Source organism: Monodelphis domestica, chromosome 1, assembly GCF_027887165.1.
Source record: "Monodelphis domestica isolate mMonDom1 chromosome 1, mMonDom1.pri, whole genome shotgun sequence".
Classification (NCBI taxonomy): domain Eukaryota; kingdom Metazoa; phylum Chordata; class Mammalia; order Didelphimorphia; family Didelphidae; genus Monodelphis; species Monodelphis domestica.
In genome coordinates, this window is record NC_077227.1 from 5,285,513 (window position 1) to 5,307,069 (window position 21,557).

Here is a 21,557-nt window from a genome sequence, read left to right on the forward strand (position 1 = left end):
GGGCTAAGGTTTAATTTGTCACTAAAACATAGTGGGAGGTGAATTTGGTCCAGAAAATAAATCTCATTTCTTTCCAGTTCAATCTTCCACAAAGAAGGCCATGAAAGTGTCCAAGGAAACAGGAGTCCCTCTGGATGAACTTGGGCTTTTGACTTTTCTTTACAACCTCTCAAGGTGCCACCGAGAATGCTCTCTTGCTATTCCCTAATCATGAGTCATGTTGGCAGGCCTGACCCACCTATACGGCAGATTAAACAGCTGTCCTTGGAGAGCCAGGGTAGCCTTTCTCCTATTAATTGGGTTCCAAGTAATTCTTAAGTTCCAATATTTTTGTTCACTGGGAGGTGGAACTGTGTCCTCTCCCAGTTCCCTCACAAACACAAGCACAAGAATGAAACTTGGTTCCCAGCCTTTCTGCTGACTCTTATCCATCAAAGATTGAAAATGCAAACCTCTATTTGGAGAGGAGCCACACCAGCAAAAGTGATGGAGATTCTATAATTCCAACACAGCTCAGCAGCAAGAACTAGAAAGAGAAATCCCATTCAAAATTACCCTAGACAAAATAAAATACTTAGGAATCTATCTCCCGAGACAAACACAGGATCTATATGAACACAACTACAAAACACTTTCCACACAACTAAAACTAGACTTGAACAATTGGAAGAACATTAATTGCTCATGGGTAGGACGAGCCAATATAATAAAAATGACCATCCTACCCAAACTCATCTATCTATTTAGTGCCATACCCATGGAACTTCCAAAAATTTTTTTACTGATTTAGAAAAAAACATAACAAAGTTCATTTGGAAGAACAAAAGATCAAGGATATCCAGGGAAATAATGAAAAAAATACAAAGGAAGGGGGACTTGCAGTCCCAGATCTCAGACTATATTATAAAGCAGCGGTCATCAAAACAATTTGGTACTGGCTAAGAGACAGAAAGGAGGATCAGTGGAATAGACTGGGGGCAAGCGACCTCAGCAAGACAGTCTATGATAAGACCAAAGAGCCCAGCTTTTGTGACAAAAATCCACTATTTCATAAAAACTGCTGGGAAAATTGGAGGACAGTGTGGGAAAGATTAGGCTTAGATCAACACCTCACACCCTACACCAAGATAAATTCAGAATGGGTGAATGACTTGAACACAAAGAAGGAAACTATAAGAAAATTAGGTGAACACAAAATAGTATACATGTCAGACCTTTGGGAAGGGAAAGACTTCAAAACCAAGCAAGAATTAGAAAGAGTTACAAAATGCAAAATAAATAATCTGGAATACATCAAATTAAAAAGTTTTTGTACAAACAAAACCAATGTAACCAAAATCAGAAGGGTAGCAACAAATTGGGAAACAATCTTCATAAAAACCTCTGACAAAGGTTTAATTACTCAAATTTACAAAGAACTAAATCAATTGTACAAAAAATCAAGCCATTCTCCAATTGACAAATGGGCAAAGGACATGAACAGGCAGTTCGCAGCCAAAGAAATCAAAACTATTAACAAGCACATGAAGAAGTGTTCTACATCTCTTATAATCAGAGAGATGCAAATCAAAACAACTCTGAGGTATTACCTCACACCTAGCAGATTGGCTAACATGACAGCAAAGGAAAGTAATGAATGCTGGAGGGGAGGCAGCAAAGTCAGGACATTAACTCATTGTGGGTGGATTTGTGAATTGATCCAGCCATTCTGGAGGGCAATTTGGAACTCTGCCCAAAGGGTGCTAAAAGACTGTCTGCCCTTTGATCCAGCCATAGCACTGCTGGGTTTGTACCCCAAAGAGATAATAAGGAAAAAGACTTGTACAAGAATATTCATAGCTGCGCTCTTTGTGGTGGTCAAAAATTGGAAAACGAGGGGATGCCCTTCAATTGGAGAATGGCTGAACACATTGTGGTATATGTTGGTGATGGAATACTATTGTGCTCAAAGGAATAATAAAGTGGAGGAGTTCCATGGAGACTGGAACAACCTCCAGGAAGTGGTGCAGAGCGAGAGGAGCAGAACCAGGAGAACATTGTACACAGAGACTGATACACTGTGGTACAATCGAAGGTAATGGACTTCTCCATTAGGGTCAGTGCAATGTCTCTGAACAATCTGCAGGGATCTAAAAAATACTATCCACAAGCAGAAGATAAACTGTGGGAGTAAAAACACCGATGAAAAGCAACTGCTTGACTGCAGGGGCTGAAAGGAAATGACTGAGGAGAGACTCTAAACGAACACTCTAATGCAAATTCCAACAACAGGGAAATGGGTTCGAGTCAAGAACGCATGTGATAACCAGTGGAATCATGCGTAGGCTATGGAAGAGGGAAAGGTGGTGGGAGGCGGGAGGGGAGGAAAAGAAAATGATCTTTGTTTCCAGTGAATAATGTATGGAAATGACCAAATAAAATAATGTTTAAAATTAAAAAAAAATGATGGAGATTCACGTAACACCTTCTTCTTGGCCCTTCTTGAGCTGGGTCAGGGATGGGCCTAGTAGAATCAGGGATTCGGGTGTCTTGGCTGGTGATCTGAATGTTAAACTGAGGCCCTGGCTAATAGCAGGCATTTAAGAAATGGTTGTGAAATTAAATTTATGAATTGGAGGGACACTAGAAGACACCTGGATTCCCTAAACATCTAGCCTGCTACAGCCTCTCAAAGGCTCATCATTAGGGGCTATAGTCCCCAAGACCCATGAAAATGCAAATATATTAAAAGAGGAATGGCGAACTGTGAATAATTCTCATTGAGATAACTGAATTTGGAGCAAGAAGGCTGGTCTTTGCCACTTATTAATTCACTTAGCCATTTGGCCTCAGGCCCCTCATTTGTAAAATGGAAGTAATAAAACTGGGACTACCTACGGTATCTTCTATGCAAGGATCAAATGAGGTGATGTGCATAAAGGGCTTTGGAAGCCATGAGGTGCTCCATCCAAGTGGACTGATATTATTGTTGCTACTATTATAATCACTACCTTGGATCAGCAGAGTGCTGGGTCCCAGCGAATGGTGGGAAGAACATTGCTGGGTGGGGGAAGCTGCTAGGGAAGGCAGGTCCAGAAACAAGTCCGGAACCAGCAGGAAAAAACCCAAAGCATCCTAGATGTCTGAGAAGGAGGTGCAGGAGAGAAGAATGGGCTGATGAGGGACACCAGAACTCATGGGATTTCCTTTAGAGTTTTGGCCAAGGTAGGCTTTGCCTGGAGCCTCCCCAGAACCCTTGCTTTGTGGTTTGGAATGATTTTAACTCTGCCCTTGGTCTGCCATGCTGTTCATGAAGCCCAGTTGGGCTCTTTTCTCATGTAGGGGATGCTGGTTATACAGCTAGATCCCCTTCTCATTAATGCAGACCAACATACAAGGTTAGAAGATATTCTTGCTAGAATCCTAGATCCTCAGGGCTGAAAGAGACCTGGAACATCATTTAGACCCAATGATCCCTTCACAGTATTCCAACAAGTGGTCATCCAAGATTTTCTTACATACTTCCACTGAAGGGGAACTCATTACATGTAACGTACGGCTGCCCCTTTCTACTTAGGACAGGTTTTTCCTTATATAAAGCCAACATCTTTGGCTCTTACCCTCTTGTGTCTGAGGTCTCCTTCAGGCCTGAAAAGGGATGCCACTTGTCATTCCCATCAGTAGAAGAGTCCGCCATGTTCCTTGTGTTTCTAGCCCTTGTGAGGAGTTGATCTCATTTGGGGGGCCCTCTTCATGAGAGACTGCTTTGTGTTAAGAGCTAAAATTGAGGATGGACAATGGAGGGTTTTTTCCTTTCTTCTTTTTCTTTTTTGCTTTTCTTTGCCAAACTAAGTGGTCTTTATGGGGATTATACCTGTGACCCTGGCCTCATTAGTCTTCCACTTTACCCAAGCCCAGCAGAAGTAACCCTTTTGGATCTTATTCAATCTGCTCCGAGAAGGGGGAAGACTCCTTGGTCCTTTATGCTAATTGGCTCCTCCACGTAAAATACCAAATGCCCAACGGGTACGCAAAGAAGGAATTGAATAAATGAATCGCTTCATCAACCTCCAGCTTTTAAAAGCCTTTGAAAGACAAGTTGGGATTGATTTTCTTTAGAGCATCTCCTACCCAGGAATACCAAATGCTCATCGAGAGCCTCTCAGTAAACAGTAACCCCCAAATCCTCGAGTCTTCGGTGACTTCACAGGGCTCCCAGAATCCACATTTGTTCATTCTGGCCTACCTCCTCACCCTGAGCAAGGTCCTCCTGGGGGCCGGATGAGCCTGGCCACTTTATAATGGAAGGATGTGGTGAGCTTTGTTCCCTGCTCAGTGGAAAGACTGAGGATGTGGCTGGCACAAGCTCTGGCTGCCAATGTGAATGGCTGACCCCTCTGGGCCCCTCTTCCAAATAGATCCTGGCCCTACTCCACCTTTCTCATCTATCCCCATGGGGATTTTCCCATAGGGTTACATCTTAGAACTTCCGAACCCCTTTCCTCAACTTGCCTAGGGCAGGGTTCTCTGCTTCTCTCGCTCTTGGCCCCTTTCCCCCATTTAGTATTTGATTAGACCCCATTCTCTAGAGTTTAAGGTCCAACTCCTTTACAAAGATCAAGTATTGATGGGGTGGGGGAAGGGTTTTTTCATTCTGTTTTTGGACAGGTTTCCCATCAAAATCAGCCCTCTTCCCTGTCAGGGCCCAGGGTACTCTTCTACTCCATCCTGGAGTGCCATATCGCCACCTTCCCCAGACACTTTCCATATCTCTCTACCTCTGTCCCCTCTTAGTAGGTACAATGATAATTTTCTTCTTAAACCCTTTTTTTTTTTAAAATCTTAGAATCAATACGAAGTATCTCTTCCAAGGCAAAGAGTGATAAGGACTAGGCAATGGGGTTGTGATTTGCCCAGGGTCACACAGCTAGGAAGTACTTGAGGTCAGATTTGAACCCAGAACTTCCTGTCTCTAGTCCTGGCTCTCTATCCACTAAGCCACCTGGCTGCTTCTCAATGACAACTAAAGGAGGAGAGGGCGATAAAGGGACCAACACTTTCCATTTCTCTGCCCCAGTTCCCTCATTTGAGCTATGATTTCCAGGTGTCTCAGTCCCTTCCAGCTCAGCCATTCTACTGTTTTCAGGAAGTAGGAAGGGATGATTGCCTGGATGTTTGATTGATAGAATCTAGGTGAGAGCTGCAAAGGACCGACTTTAGGCTTCATGTCAGGAAACCAAACCAAACTAACAACTCTCTGGGGAACTGGATATCTTGGGAGGTAGTGAGTTCCCTGTCATTTCACTGAACATCTTGAAGAAGTCTTACCGACTGCTTGTCAGCTATGTGGCAGTGATCCTTGAGGGCAGAGACTGTCTTTTGCTTCTTTTTGTGTCTGCAGAACTTAGCACGGTAGGTGTAAAACAAGTGCTTATTGATTGACTGGGAATAGAAACAGTGAATCACAAGAAGGATATTTGAATTGAACCTTGGTGAGCTGAGGTGGCCATCATTGTTTCTGGGTGGCCACCGAGGTTTGTCCTTTCATCCCTGAAATTCTGGCTTTCTGCGATCTGAAGACCCTCGAAGGCAAAGGGACGAGGGGAGGGTTGACTGCAGAAGGGAGTTGTTGGCCTTTTCCTGAGTGACCCTGGGCAAGTCAGTTCAGCTCTGGCTGATGACACTTCGGGAATGTTATCTATGCCTCCTTTTGCCTCTTTGGGGGAAGCTTCAAGGGTTATGGCCAACGTCAGTCCATACCTCGGTGGCCGCCCTTTGAAACATAGAACGTCTAAAGACGGAACATAGACGTGTCCATGAAAATCCTTAGGTTGGAGAGCCCAGAGCGAGACTCTGCGCAGCCCCAGGAGGATTCTTTAAAAATTTTTTTTAAATTAAATTAAATTTTTTTTGTTACAATACTCACTTTATTTCCTTCCCTCCCTTCCACACACCCTTCCTGCAGCCAATGCGCAATTTCATTGGGTATTACTTGTGTCCTTGATCAGAACCTATTCCGATGTTGGTGTTTGCACTAGGATGTTCATTTAGAGTCTACATTCCCAATCACATCCCCCTCGACCCATGTAATCAAGCAGTTGTTTTTCTTCGGTGTTTTTACTCCCACAGTTTTTCCACTGAATGTGGATGGTGCCCTTTCTTGTAGATTCCTCCAAGTTGTTCAGGATCACTGCATTGACAATAATGGAGAAGTCCATTACATTCGATTGTGCCACAGTGTATTCGTCTCTGTGTACAATGTTCTCCTGGTTCTGCTCCTTTTGCTCTACATCTCTTCCTGGAGCTTGTTCCAGTCTCCGTGGAATTCCTCCAGGTCATCATTCCTTTGAGCACAATAGTATTCATCACCAACAGATGCCACAATGTGTTCAGTCATTCCCCAACTGAAGGGCATCCCCTCATTTTCCATTTTTTTTGCCACCACAAAGAATGCAGCTATGAATATTCTTTTACAAGTGTTTTTCCTTATGATCTCTTTGGGGTACAAACCCAAATTGCCCTCCAGAATGAATTGGATCAATTCACAACTCCACCAGCAATGAATTAGTGTCCCTACTTTGCCGCATCCCCTCCAGCATTCATTACTTTCCATAGCTGTCATGTTAGCCAATCTGCTAGGTGTGAGGTGATACCTAAGAGTTGTTTTGATTTCCATTTCTCTGATTATAAGAGATTTAGAACACTTTTTCATGTGTTTATTAATAGTTTTGATTTCTTTAACTGAAAACTGCCCATTCATGTCCCTTGCCCATTTATCAATTGGAGAATGGCTTGTTTTTTTTTTTTTTTGTACAATTGGTTTAGCTCTTTATAAATTTGAGTAATTAGATCTTTGTCAGAGGTTTTTGTAATGAAGATTGTTTCCCAGTTTGTTGCTTCCCTTCTAATTTTGGATGCATTAATTTTGTTTGTACAAAAACTTTTTAATTTGATGTAATCAAAATTATTGATTTTACATTTTGTGGGTTTTTTCTAGATCTTGCTTGGTTTTAAAGTCTTTCTTTTCCCAAAGATCTGACATTCTGTGTTCACCTAATTTGCTTATAGTTTCCTTCTTTATATTCACATCATTCACCCATTCTGAGTTTATCTTGGTTCCAGGAGGATTCTTTTAAAATACAGAGAGAAAGAATTGACCTTCCTGAAGTTAACTCATAGGAAGGATGTGCCATGAGCTGAAGAGCAACTTGGAAGGCAGAATTAGTGCCCTCAATGGGCCATCTTTGGGCAATCAATAGGTACAGAAGGAAGAGCAGCCTCTGTGTGCTGTTTTCCAGAGCCTCTGCCTCTGATGCCATCTTGAGGGGCAGTGAGGGGCCGGAGGTGGGCAGGGTGGGTGTGGTTGGGTGCTCATGCCTTGAAGACCTAAGCCTGTTGGAGGTGCTCTTTGGGGACACTCCCTGAGGATCTCCCAGGACCTCAGGGAGACCTCCCCGAGATCACATCCGCTTCTGCAGAGGAGAATGAGCAGGGTGAGACTCCGTGCTCTGGGACTTCTGTCTCAGTCAGGATCAAAGGCGTTTGGGACCCATTGCTGGTGCCTTTTACCAGCCCTCTGCCTGGGACAAGGATGACACGAACCCTGTCTTCAAAGCAGAGAGCAGGGAGGCCATTCACAGCCCATCGGCCCCCTAGACCACTTCGATGAGTCCTAGAATTCATCATAAAAGGTGAAGAACATTTAGTTCACCCGCTCTATTATTAATCAGCTTAGCTTCTGTCACTTATATATATTTATAGTGATTTGGGGATCATTTGGCAAGCAAGAGGATCTTTACAAAAATAAGGGGAGTTTGCTTTGTTGTTGTGTACGTCTGAAGTGTTCCGAGTCCCGAATGGAGAACAAAATGGATGGAGGCACAGGGGAAGGAGTGCCGGGTACAAAGCAAAGCTGAGGACCTGAGTTCAAATCCCAGTTCTGTTACTTATAAGCTTTATACCCTTGGAAAAGTCAATAATGACTTGAGGCCATGGAAGGGGGGATTGATTGTAGTATGAGAGGGGGAGGTCACCTAGAAGGATGTCCTTCTTTGACGGAGGGGGAAACTGGTTTGCCTTGGTCCTTCTGGATGTCAACCCAGGATTCTCGGATTCTACCCAAAAGCAATCGTTGTCTGATGTAGTGATGCCAAGATGCTCCTGTGGGTGACCAGGCTGGGCGACAGCTGGGCTTTTCAATATTGAAATGCTTGTGGTGTAAATACGTCTGGTCTGTGGAAAGAGCTCGCCAGGATAGGACGGGGCACGCAGGACGCATGCTCTTAGTGCAGTCCCTTCCAGTTGGAGCCAAACTCAATGCCTCCCTCCCTCTGACCCCTTTTCCAGGCAGGACATTTTCCTGTTGTTTGGGGTCTCTAGCACAGTCAGTCCTCGAGGCTCCGGAAACGCTCAAAGAATGCTTGGCAGACTGTATTGGCCAATAGTGATCGCCCTGACACGGCCAGAAGCCCGAGAGGGAGCCCAAGCAGCCTCCTTGGCTTGATGGCTCCGTTTGGGCTGCCCCAGTGCAGAGGTGTCCAGGTTTACATCGATGTCCTACACTGTGCCACAGGGCTTCCGGTAAATACGGCATCTGAGGAGCTGGCTGGTAGCTGTCCAGCACTTCAATGTTGGAAAAGCGCGCTTCAGGAATGGCGTTTATTCAATCCTCCCCCAGCCTTGGGAGCCCTGCTCTTCCCATTGGCCCCATTTGGCAGATAAGAATACTGAGGGGAGCCGCTCGGGGGCTTCACCGCCCAACTGGGAGATACTGGGAGGAAGTTCTGAAGTCGGGCCACCCTATTCCAAGTCCAGTGCTGGGCGCCTTGTGTCGGGGGGCGCCTGGGACCATCCCTGCCTCAGTTTCTCTGTCACCTTCTCTCCCCTCCTCCCCATAGACACGAGGCATAAAGGATGTTTGTGCACGAGAGGGCAGGCTTGTAGGCATAGACGTATTCTGTGTGTGCTCAGGGACTTGGACAAGCAGCTTCCCAAGCGTGCAGGAGAGGCCAGCCTTCACTGGGAGAGGCCGTTACCCTTTAGGAGGTCCCCGTATCAGTGGCCGGAATGTGTCTGCGTGTGTCGGAGAGCTCCTGTTGGGCTGACCAGTCAGCCTGGCAGACGGAGGGAAACCTGAGGATTCGTCTCTGTGCGATCCGTGGAACATGGGCGGAGCCCACCAGAAAGGCTCCTCTTGGCCTTCCTCCCCTCCCTCTCCTTCTCTCCGGCCTTCTCTGCACTCTGTTCCTCCTTCCGCTTCCCGCTCGCTCCTTCTCTCTCCCTCGGATCACACTGCCGCCTCCTCGGGCTGCCCGCGGACGCCCAGCGGTGACCCCCTCCAGGACTCTGCTGTCACTTGTAAGATGGGCCAAGCGGGCTGCTGGGAGGAAGCTCGCCGTCAAGCTGGGCGCATGCTGGGAGAAGGGTGTGAGCTGATGAAGGGAGGATCTTCCCCGCACGAGCTAAGCGCGCTGGCTGCGGGCTCCCATCTGGCCTCCCCAGCGGTTGCCCTCCGTGCCCCGTGAACAGCGACTTTGTCTCGGCTGCATCGGCAAAGACCCTGTGCTGCCCGTCCCTTCGTGCTGCCCCGATGCCCTCCAGGCTGGGGGCTGCGGGGAGCTTCTGCCGGCTGACCTGTCGCTCCATTCGGGCATGTTCCGGGGCCGACCAAACAGCTTTCTTTCCGGCCAGCTGCCAAGCTTTGGAGAAAAAGGTCCCCGGGGGTCCCCTCCTCCTGCGCAGGCCCGGGAGGGTCGTGTGGTCCTCCCAGCAACATGGCCTGGAGGGAAGCCACCGTGTGGACCGTCCACGTTCTGGATCAGGGCCGCAGTTGTCTGGACTGAGATGCTCCCTGGTTCTTGCCCAGAGATCCGGGCTGCCCTTCTCAGGGTTCTATCCTCCCCTGCCAGAGATCCAGGCCGCCCTTCTCAGGGTTCTGTCCTCCCCTGCCTCCCCTGGAGGAGTTCATGTTGAAGAACCCCCTGACTGGACACCCCTCTGACACACGTTCTGCTAGCAGGGAACGTCAGGCTTAGAAAGGAGACCAGAGGGGCTGAGCCTGTCTGGGCTGAGCGAGGCTGGTCCTCACATTGGAGACATTCCATCCAAGATGAGGTCCTAGAGGCCAGCTTCTCCGAAGGGGCAGGATCTGACACGAGTTATTGAGAGGACTGAAAGGACATTCGGGAGTCTAAGAGGTGATATGGGAATGCATTCCAGGTGTGAAGGATAGACTGTGCAAAGTCATGGCGATGGGAGATGGCATGTCATGTATGAAGAAGAGCAGGCAGGTCAGGGTGGTTGGATGATAGCATGAGAAGGAGTACTATGAACTTATCATAGAAGGACATTTTGGGGGACAGCTGGATGACTCAGTGGACTGAGAGCCAGGGCTAGAGAGGGGAGGTCCTGGGTTCAAATATGGCCTCAGACACTTCCTAGCTATGTGACCCTGGGCAAGTCACTTCACCCCCTTTGCCTAGCCCTTACTGCTCTCCTGCCTTAGAACCAATAAAAGGTAGTGATTCTAAGAAGAAGGTAAGGGTTAAAACAAAAAGAGGGGCATTGTGGACCCAGATGGGATGTCCATGTGTCAGCTGAGTGAGGGGGGAAAGATGAGAGGCAAGAAAACCGGTTAGCAAGATTTTGGAATGACTTAGAAGAGAGGAGATGAGGGCTTGAAAGAGGGAGTGCAGAGATGTGGACCAGGAAGATTTTGTCCCTGTTGGGTTGGATAGGGAAGGGGAGGTAGAGCGAGGAATTGGGGAAAACACTAAGGTTAGAAACCTGATTGGCTGGAAGGATGGTCGTAGCCTTGTCAGAAGTTCTGCTTAGGAGAGACTGAATGAGAGATGCTCATCAGACATCTAGGAGGGAAACTGAGGCTGGTGGGAGCTAATGAGGCCATTGGAACCGACCCCCTTTCCATCCGTCCCCTCCCACTGGCCTGTATGTTCTGCCTGGAGCAGGGGCTAAAGGACCCGGGAGTGTGCCATGCCCAGTGCCAGATGGACGATTGTGTTGACTGAACTGAATTAGAAGCAAACAAGGGCAAATGAACAGCAACATGTCCAGTCAGAAGGAATCCGAATGAGCACATGGGTAGATACTTCCAATGGAAGGTTCAGGAAATAAGAGTCTGTCTCGTGTTTCGCTCCACCATAGCCCTGGGGGCAGCAGAAGGAAGCTGGACGGGCCATGTTTGGGCTCTTAAACAGCAAGTGAGGCAGGCTCCTTCCAGATGGTGTCCTCTTGCCCTGCTTAGACATTCCCAGCACCCCCGGGATGCTCCTCATCCTTCTGCCTTCTCCAGGAAGCCTTCCCTGACCAGCCTCAGCGTCAGGGTTGGTGATGTCCAGTTTGTCTCGAGGGTCCGAGCTTGTTTGCATGTGGTCTCCCTGCTTTCAACTGGGAGCTCCTCGAGGTCAGGGACTGCCTTGGGCCTTTCTTTGCCCCTGCAGTGCTTGGCAGGAAGCACTCCATCGATGCTTATTGCTGACTCACTGAGACAACGTGGCCTCTGGGTTCACTGAGCTCACAGGACGGCTCTCGACTTCGGAATGGGCAGGCTGGCCCTTGGAGCGGGGTATGGCGGCTTTCTTCCCTTTGAACGCGTTCTGAGACCAGCCCTTCCTCTGCCTCTCGGCCCCTTCCCCGTCCCTCCCGCCTCCACTATCTGGGGCCAAAGCAAACAAGGCTCTGCCCTCCTGCACCCCACAGCCCTTCAGAGACCATCACGAAGGTCGTGTCTCCTCGTCTTCCAGCTCGACGCCCCCAAGTCCCCCAGCTGTTCCTGAGGCGCTTGGCCCCGGCTCCTGGCCGCCCTGGCTGTCCCGCTCTGCAGTGCTTCCTTCGGAAGGAGGCACGTTGGGGGTTGATTTGGCCGAAGGGGAAAAGAGTGACTTTTTTGTCGTTTTCCCCATCGTTTGGACGGCGAGGACAGCTCTGGGAAGGCCCGTCTCTTCGGGAGGCCCGGAGGAGGGCTCTGCCTCCCTCTTCGCCAGAGAATGGTGTGGCTTATAAATTGCGTAACCCCGGAGAAGAGTTCACTCGACAGCTATGTTTTACACTTTTCTCGGCAGATTGTCGGTGACTTAATTAACCTACTTGTAGATGGAGCCGCTGAAAGATACATTTCACGATGCATCGACGTCTCTTTTTCAGTCCTCATATACTTAAATTGCAAATTCTCCTGAACTGTAACCCAATGTCTTATGGCTCTTGGTTCTACATTTCCCTAAAGATCTTCTATCTTCAAATGTGTCAAAGCAAGAGCATGTGGCTGTTAGAGAAAGGTATAGCTATATTAAACCACACACATGAAAAAAGCCTGCTTGGAAATCACGGTGAGGATCGGATGGAAAACCTGCGAAAATGGGCATTTCCTGAGTCCTCGTGGAAGCCCGCTTCTTGCTGACAGAATTGTGCCTAGGTGTGCCAGCACATGGCAGGAAGGCCTGGAATCCCGAGGATCCTCACTTAAAGACATCTCCTGTTTTCTGCAACATGGAGATTCTTTCCTTGCAAATCGTTATCGTTATCCTTAATTATTTTACATTCTTCACCAAACCAAACGTTCTTCACAAACGTTTCCCCGCTATAATTTAGGAGATAGTCCCTAAGAGTCACAAGGGCTGAAAAATCCACCCTGCTTTGCCCACCTGTCTGATGACCCTCTTCAGGCTGAGGGAGGCTGGTCCTCCAGGGGGAGAGGTCTAGGCCATCACCATGCCCAGCGTTGTGAATGCTTGTTGTTATAGGAAAATGAAGTTGTTTTGATGAATTAAGACATTGGAGAGGAGCAGCTTGAGATCTTTGACAACCCTGCCCAATTCCCCAACTGTGATCCAGGTGGGCTCCTCCACCTGTTCTGGGCCCGTGAAGTTGTCCATTTTCCTCTTTTGAAACCAGACAACTTGGTTATTTGGGTTATTTGTAAAATTCTTTCCCTGGGGACATTCTATAAATAACATGAGAGACTAGTAACTCATGAGCTGGCTGATTAAAAAAATGTCGAGGTACTTTTAGGATGAAGAACTATTAAAATATGGTAGCCAATGATTATTGGCGGGGAGGTTGGCGAATATTTTGCACTCCAAAGATTTTAACGATGGCTACAGATGCATTTTAAGGCATTTCCCCCCTAAAATAGGCACCTTGTCTGGCCTCGGATAGTTGTATCACAAGCATATTTTTATGGCTAAAAATTGGGGTGCATAAACTGAAAATGACCAACCTATACTTGGCATACTCGTGTGAAAGTCGGAAATGACAAACATGAATCTCGTTCAGAAAATCATTTTAGGAAAACATTCCAATCGTCCAGAGGAACCATAGGAGAGAAAAGGACTATGGGAACTTCCATCCCAAAGCCACCTGGTCTCTGATTCACCTCTACAAATAAGACCCCATGGAATGTTATCTCAGTGTTTGGGGATCTGTCTGTGGACATTTCCATCCAACCTGAGATGAAATGCAGAAAGTGCAAACATTTGGAGGCTGACATTCTCTGAACAAATGTCAAGATCATGGTCTCATGCCATAGTTGGCATCCATTGGTCTGGTACATATTGGGTCTCATATAATCTGAAAGTAGGAGAAACACAGGGAGAGGCAGCAGTCGTGATTCACGATTTTGTTACGTCTCGGGTCTTGTCATGGCTGCTCCCCAGACCAGGGAAGAGAAGAGCTTGGCCCCGTCTTCTCTGCCTTTGATGGTTCGTCTCTGTAACTTTATATGAATTCTCCATTGAAGTTCTCCCAGCATACTAGAAGCCTTCCTGTGGTTCCTGTAAACTCTGGAGGATCCCAGCGCAATGCTCAAGCTGTCCATCTTCTGCCCCAGGCTCCTGCGCCATGACCGTCTCAGCCACATATCACTCGTGATATCATTCCAGCCTCTTTCTGTAAACGAGTCACTGTTGATGCTATGCCATAGCCAACATACCGTGTGCATCTCTCCAGTCCCTTTGCGTCATCTTCAAATTAGATTTTCACGAGCTCGTGATGTTTCCTGAATTGTTGCCACATGATATCGCTTGAGAATATTAGTGCCACAGAGATGAGGCTCAGTGGCAGGGAGCACTTTGGGATCAGTGAATACGTCCATTGCACCGTTTCCCAAATGCAGTCTAGTGTGGTGTCTTCTACCTGCCCTGGGCCCAGTTGGGCATCCATCTATGGGCCTTTGGCACAGCATGAGGTGCGCAGGTGATGGCGCGCTACAATGTACATGGGTTTTAGGCATTCTCATCTACTTGGTTTGTCAGAAGGGGATTGTTAGGCTGAGTTTGCACATCTTTTCCTTTATTGTTTCTTCTAGGCCATTTTGGTTGGATCTGGCTTTTGTTTTTCTCCCTCATTTGGATGCATTTTTATACAAGTCCCTTCCACCCGTGGAGTACAATCTGCTTAACAACAGTCACTGGGTGCTGCTCTTTGTGCCATGTCCAAGGCATGTTTCATAAATCCTTGACAGTTGGGTCAGATCAATGAAGTCATCTCATGGAGGAAGTCTTGGGGTGCTCTTGGGCCTTATTGCAAACCAGACAATGGCATCCATAGGCAGGCATGAACATAGGGGATGTTCACCTTCTCCTGGGACTCCTTGCTATTCTCTTTGGCTGTTAGACTCCCATGGCAGTAAAGCGAAATGCAACAGGAAGTATAGTCATTGCTGGCTCACCACCTGGCTTGAACTCATGACTTCGCTTCAGCTATTCAGTGGCTCCTTCTTTGTCACGGCCTCTCACTTCTCCACCTTCACTTCTCCTCTCTAGTTTAGCAGTATGCTTTTATCAATACATACACACATACATATATACACACAGGTAAGATATCCACAGAGAGATGGGATACACATATTATGTTTATGTTGGCATTTCATAGTATTTGAAGCTTAGCCATGATAAAGGAGGGAATGTGGATGAGCAAAAAGAACGGTTGATTCTGGATTCAGAGGAGCCAGTCTTACCTTCTGTCACTGAAGCTTATGGTTGACATGACCTTGGACAGTTCCTTCCCCTCCATGGCCCTCAGTCCTTTCATCTATAAAATGGCAGAATTGGACTTCGAGGTATCTGAGCTCCCTTTTGGTTCCAGGTGTCTAAGTTGCCTCATGTTATATAGTAGGAAACTGAGGTCTGGCCAGGTCATATGGGTACATGTAGCAGGGCCAGAATTTGAGCCCAGATCCTTTGACTTCTCACCACTCAAAGCTGCCAGAGAAGCTAAAGATTTAAATGGCAGGCTCAGAGGATTGGATTGGGAATTGGAATGCCTGGGTTTGACCTAGGATTGTAAGTGGCCAAGCAATGTGGGCTCCACGGAATCCACTTAAAAGAAAATCAATGAAAAGTAAGGAGATGGAATAGAGAATTATAGAATAAAAACATTCATTCATTCCATGACTGGATGCTGAAATAATCACAGTTAATTGTATGCGCTGTTGCCCTGGGATCAATACTTCCCGAGGAGGAAGCTGACGGGCAGGGGTGAGTGCTGGGGCCACATTTTCCATATCAAACCATCCCTGGCTCTATTCCCATTATAAGCCCAAACATACTCTTAAGAAGGGAAGAGGGCAGGGGATGAGCATTTTATGGCGCCTCTCATGGGCCAGGCACTGCCTTCATATGCGTTTTCTCATTTAACCCTGACCACAACCCTTTGAGAGAGGTGATGCTACTCTCTCCATTTCCCAGATGCGGAACCTGCAGGCATATGGAGGTCCAATGATTTACCCAGGATCACCAGGCTAAGGAGTACCCGAGGCTGGATTTGAAATCAAGTCTTCTAAATAACTCTGCACACTATCCACTGCACCACCTAGGTTGTGCCTTAAGAAGAGAGCTTTGAGAATTCCATGAACTGATGCAAAGTGGAGTGAACAAAACCAGGAGAACCTCATACGTCATACCAGCAACAGGACTGTGGGATGAAGAATCGTGAATGACTTAACTGTTCTCAGCAGTACAGGCTCATGATCAAGACTGCCATCTGCCTCCAGAGAGAGGACTGATGGTGTCTGAACATGGCCTGAAGCACGTGAGCTTCACTTTCTTCATTTTCTGGTTTCCTTGTTTGTTCTAACGCTTTCCCACAGAACGACTGATGTGGAAAAATGTTTCATGGGACACTTACCATCTCACGGAGGGGGAGGCTAAGGAGGGACAGAATTTGGAACTCAAGGATAAATAAAACCCACCAAAAAGAAAAGGTCTCTGAAAGGGAGCACCTGGAGATCATGGGAGGATGGATGATAGCATTGCTGGACTTGGACTCAAGAAGACTTGAGTTTGCACCCTGCCTTTGACAGTTATTAGCTGTGTGACCCTGGGAGAGGATTTGTTGTCTGTAAGAGGATAATCAAATGAAGTAGTCTATGCCAAGTGCTTGGCCAACCTTAAAGAGCTCTATAAAATGGGAGCTAGTTTGTCTTGCAGGGACACGGTTGAGAGTCATTCGAGGTCATGGATAGAACACGCTATTCTTGACTTCTTGCTGAAGAAGTGCTAAGGTAGAGTTTTGCTTCTTTTTTTCCTTCAGAAACCACCCTAAACATTATTGCTCTCTTTTGCTTTTATATCATCTTCATCTCTAAATATATCCCCACCTTCCTCCTTCAGTGAACCATTGCTTATTGTGAAGAATAAAATGAGAGCTTTTTGGCATGATCCAGACACATCAGCAGTCTGAGAGTGTCTAATGGGTGACATTCATAATCCATCAACAATCAACCGATATCCTCTTCTAGGGGCTGTGGATGCGAAACCAACACATACGCACACACATACATCTAACACACATACACACATATGTATATATGATCCACAATATGGACACAGATAAGAATATACCAAATTTATAAGAAGGTAAATGTCAGGTAATTTGGGGAACAGAGGGATGGGAAGGTGAGTGGGTCAGGATAGACTTTGGTGCCTGAACTGATTTCTGAAGGAAACAAAGAAATCCAGTGTGGTAGTGGGATGGCCAACAAGGACCCAATCCTTAGGGCAGGCTTGGACTTGCTCTTTCTACAGGATAGATGCAACCTGAGCAGATCTATCTTATCAGGTGCTGACCTACCAGATAGAATTTGGGGGAACCATGTTCCAGTTCTGTGTGACTGACAGGCAGATCCTATGTGATGGCCAAGAATGTCCTCCCTAACCAAGTAATGGAAAGGATTGGTGACTCCAAAGGTGTTGAGCAGACCGAATTGGCTTAGAAAAGGGATAAAGCCAATCCTATGATCTTTCTTGCCTTTCTGAAGAAAGCAGATTTGTTTTGGATTTCAGCCATCTCTCTCCCACCTGGTTACCACATGGCTTCATGCACTTGTTTCTTTTGAGATCATTCTCTCCTGATCTCAAATAAGTGTTTTAAAAGAAGTACAGTTCCCTGGTGACCAAGAGTTCTATCAAAGCCATCAGAGGTTCCATAGGTTCCCAGAGCTAGTGGCAGGATCCAGCTGCCTTCTCACCATGGAACATCCCTTCTCCATGCCTTTCCTTCCATTAGTGAGTTATTTTTAGGGTTGCCATTTTGGTTACAGGACCAGACCATTTCATTTTCCTCTCCCAGTCTGTGCACCTGATTCTTAGAACTTTGCCTCCATCACCTAACTGCCTTCTCAGCCTGGAAGTTCCCTAAGTGCCTTGAGGCCTTCTTACCCTTGAAGATCCATCTGTCATGTTGACCACCCTTGCCCATTGGTGGATTTCTTTTGGGGCCTCCATTTTGGGAATGGGTCTGGGATTGCCATGCTTTTTTCATCTCCTGGTTGTGTTTCTGAACTGAGGACTTTGCTCTCTTCCCTCAGTGTAGGTATCCTTATCTGCCTATGGATACTAGAAAAATACTTATCCTTAGAGTCCACCAGAGAGCTCTAACAAAGGAAATCCTCATGAGGACTCCATGATGGGAGAAGAGACTTCTTGGGTAGAAGTGAAGAGATACTTGGACATATTTGATCTCTAGATGTATGCCTGACTACTGTTGTGTCTTAAGTTTGAGTCTACTCTGCCCAGAGACCTTGTGTGTGCAAATGGAAAGTTTTCCCCAGTAAGGAGGAGAAGAGATTGTTTTTGCAAGTAGTGTTCTTTTTACAGCTTCTCCATGAAGACCTTTTCCCTGAAAGTGAACAAATTTGAATTCTACTGGTTGATTGATAATGGGAAGCACACCAGATAGAGACACATGAGCAATAATAGCACTAGACATCCCCAGATATTTCCAAGATGTGGAGAAAGGTTGGAGCCAGTTTGGAAGGGGCTTTAAAAGTCTCATTCAAAGAGAGGCATTTATATTTATCCTACTGAAAATAGCTTGTCATTGGAGTCTATTGAAAGGGGCATGACATGGTAAGACTTGAGAGTTAGGAAAATCACTTTACCAGCCACATGGAGGGCATATGGGGATGTGGAAAGACTCAACACATTGAGACTATTTAGGAATCTATTGCAATAGTCCAAGTGAGAGGGGATTAGTGCCTGGACTGGATTGGGGAGCAGGGGAGTAGAAAGTAGGGTAAGGTTGAGGAGGGAGCAACTATAGGACATGGCAACTGATTATTTATGGAGAATAACAGAGTGAACAGTTGAACCCCACTGAAATTGTGAGGCTGGGAGACTGAATGGATAGTGATGCCCTTGACAAAAATAGGGATGTTTGGGGGAAAAGACCATGAGGTCTTTTGGGCATACCTATAGGACATCTAGTTGGAAATGCCCATTATGTAGTTGGACCACTTATTGTTGCAGAACTGGGTAAAGAAAGGAGAGGGAAACCTCCATAGCCTAACTCTTTGGACATTCTAATTACAGTGTTCAATTAAAAAACCGTTCATTGTTATTGTATATGATTTTCTGTTTTTATATCAGTTCATCTCTTTTCTTAGGCCTTCTTATGTTCTTCATTTACATTACTTCTTTTGGCACAATAGTTTCCATAATATCCATGAATTGGTGTGGCCATTCCCTAATCAATGGTAATCTGCCTTGTTTCCAAGCCTTTTTTACTTCAAAAAGAACTACTATAAACACTCCTGTTTACATAGTATATTTCTTCTATCTCAGGCTTCCTTGGGGTATATATATCTAACAAGGACATAAATAGATCAAAAGGCATGGAAATTTTAGTCCCTTTCATATCATAATTCCAAGTTGCTTTTTAGAATGAGGAGATTAATTCACCGCTCCACCAACAATGCATATGTGCCTGTCTTTCTACAATGATATGAAGCTTAACTTTCCAGGAACCAAATTAATTTTCATCCCTATTTATTCTAAACCCATTACAATAAGCACTCTTGATATCTTGTCCTTTGATAGAAAAAACAATTATTTACATTTCAAATACATTGGTTTCCTGGTCATGCAACAATGGTGCATAGGCTGAACATAACTGAAGAAATACAGCCTTATGGGAAGTCAGGGACAAGGGTAGTGGATTTGGAGTAGGAGGGCCAGAGCTAGAATCCTGGGTATGTTGTTTGCTCCCTGTTTGACTTTGGGAGGGCCTCCTTGGGCCTCTGTTTCCTCAAATGTCAAATGAAGGTATTAGACTAGATGACCTCTGAGGTTCCTTCCAACTCTGTCTATGATTGTGTGACTCTTCCTAGTGAAAGGCGAGTTCTTGCTTGGTGTTGGCACTAACCTACCTTTAATTTATTCTCCCCATAAGGAACTAAAAGCAGTCTGAATCATTTTTACTGTCAGGCAGCATCCCCAAACAATATTTTATGAGGTTGTATTTAGTTAATGTCGACTGGATTCAGGCTCAGTTCAGGCATTCCTGTTGGCAAGTTCCTGTCCTAGAAATGCCTGCTTATCCTCAGTTCAGTGCAGATGAAGCCATTTCTTCACTCTTCAGGAAACCTTTATGCCTCCTAATTAAAGCCTTTGTCTGAACACAAAGTAATTAATACATAAAATGAAGCACCGGGAAAGAGTCAACTGTGAAAGTCAGCAGCGACCCGGCACTTGGTTGTCTATTCAAACAATATTTAATCATTAGAGTAACACAGTGTTTGCACTTTTGGAAGGAAAACAATGCTTGGGCTTCATGTTTATTTAACACATTGTCAAGTGCACTCTTGAAGGTAGGGGATGGGGCTCACGGAGTCTCAGAGATAGGAACTGCCTATACTGAGCACCCGTGGCTCTGACAAAGGCCTGCCGTTGGAAACTTCGTGGCCAGCGTGGCCATGCCTGCCAGGAATCCAGCTAGGGCTGCCATCTTTGATGCCAGACCTTCCAGAGACCAGGACAAAGGGCTCTTCCTATCCTTGCCTTTGGAGCTCTCCCCATGGGACTGAGGTGTCTTGACTGGGAAGTGAATGAGTGAGAACACTCGCCCAGCCCTGCAGTCTGGACTGACCCCAGAGTGGACAGCGCCTCCTATCCACCCTGCCGCTATGCATGCATTCTTCTCTTCTTCTTCCTCTTGCATTGGGATCAGTAATTCTATCAGTCCCACCATTGCTTGGAGAAAGGCCACGACAAGGGATTCCCTTATGTCTCCGTCCATTTTCACTGTGACTTTGTAAATGAAAACATTCTCCCCAGGGGTGCCATTCTTTCTCCGTGTTGTCTTTCCACATCATATAATATAATAAATATAACAAGAATAACAAATATCACATCACATCACATTGCACCACGACACAACATACAGAAGGCAACATAACATAACGTAACGTAATGTAGCGTAACATGTTTCTTGAGGACAGACACTCTCCTATCTCTAGAGCTTAGGGAAATGCTAAGCAAAGGGTGTTTAGTAATAAATGCCTTTAATTTAAGAAAAATATTTTTCTTTATTTAAGAATAATAGAATACTGTGTAAGAATAAAGAATAATTTCTTTAAGAAAAAATTCTTTTATTCCTTCCTTTCTTCTTTCCCTCCTTTTCTCCTTTTCTCCCTTCTACTTTTTCTCTTCTTATCTTTATTGCTCCTCCTCTCTCTCTTTCCCTTCTTTTCCTCATTCCTTCCTCCCCCCTCCTCCATCTTCCTCTCTTTATAGTCCTGTGTAGGTGTTGTAGCCTAGAAAAGTGGCCTCTTATTGGACAAGTCTATCCATGCTTCATTTTCCTCCAATCTGTGTATCTGATTCTTAGGACTTTGCCTCTATGACTCAGCTGCTCTCTCAGTCTGGAACTTCCCTTTGTACCTGGGGCCTTCTTGTCCTTGAAGATCCATCTGCCCTGCTAAACACCTTCACCCACTAATGAATTTCTTTTTGGATCTCCATTTAGGGAGTGTGCCCAGACTGGCCATGCTTCCTTTCCCTCCTGGCTTGCTTGAACTGAGAGGCAAAACAAGGCAACCAGACTAAGACCTCAATCAATACAACAAGGATACCACCTAAAATGGGCTGGACCAGAAACTGCTGATACTGAGATTCCTGGGACTCATCACAAAGCCGAAAGGCATGAGCAGGGTGGTTCTAGACACTCTGAGAGTACTGCTGATACACATACATGTGTGCATTACACATATGGAATGAGCATGAAATAAGTCCTCCTCCAAAAGAGAAAAATATATTTCTTAAATAAATAGGTCCTCATTAATGGGG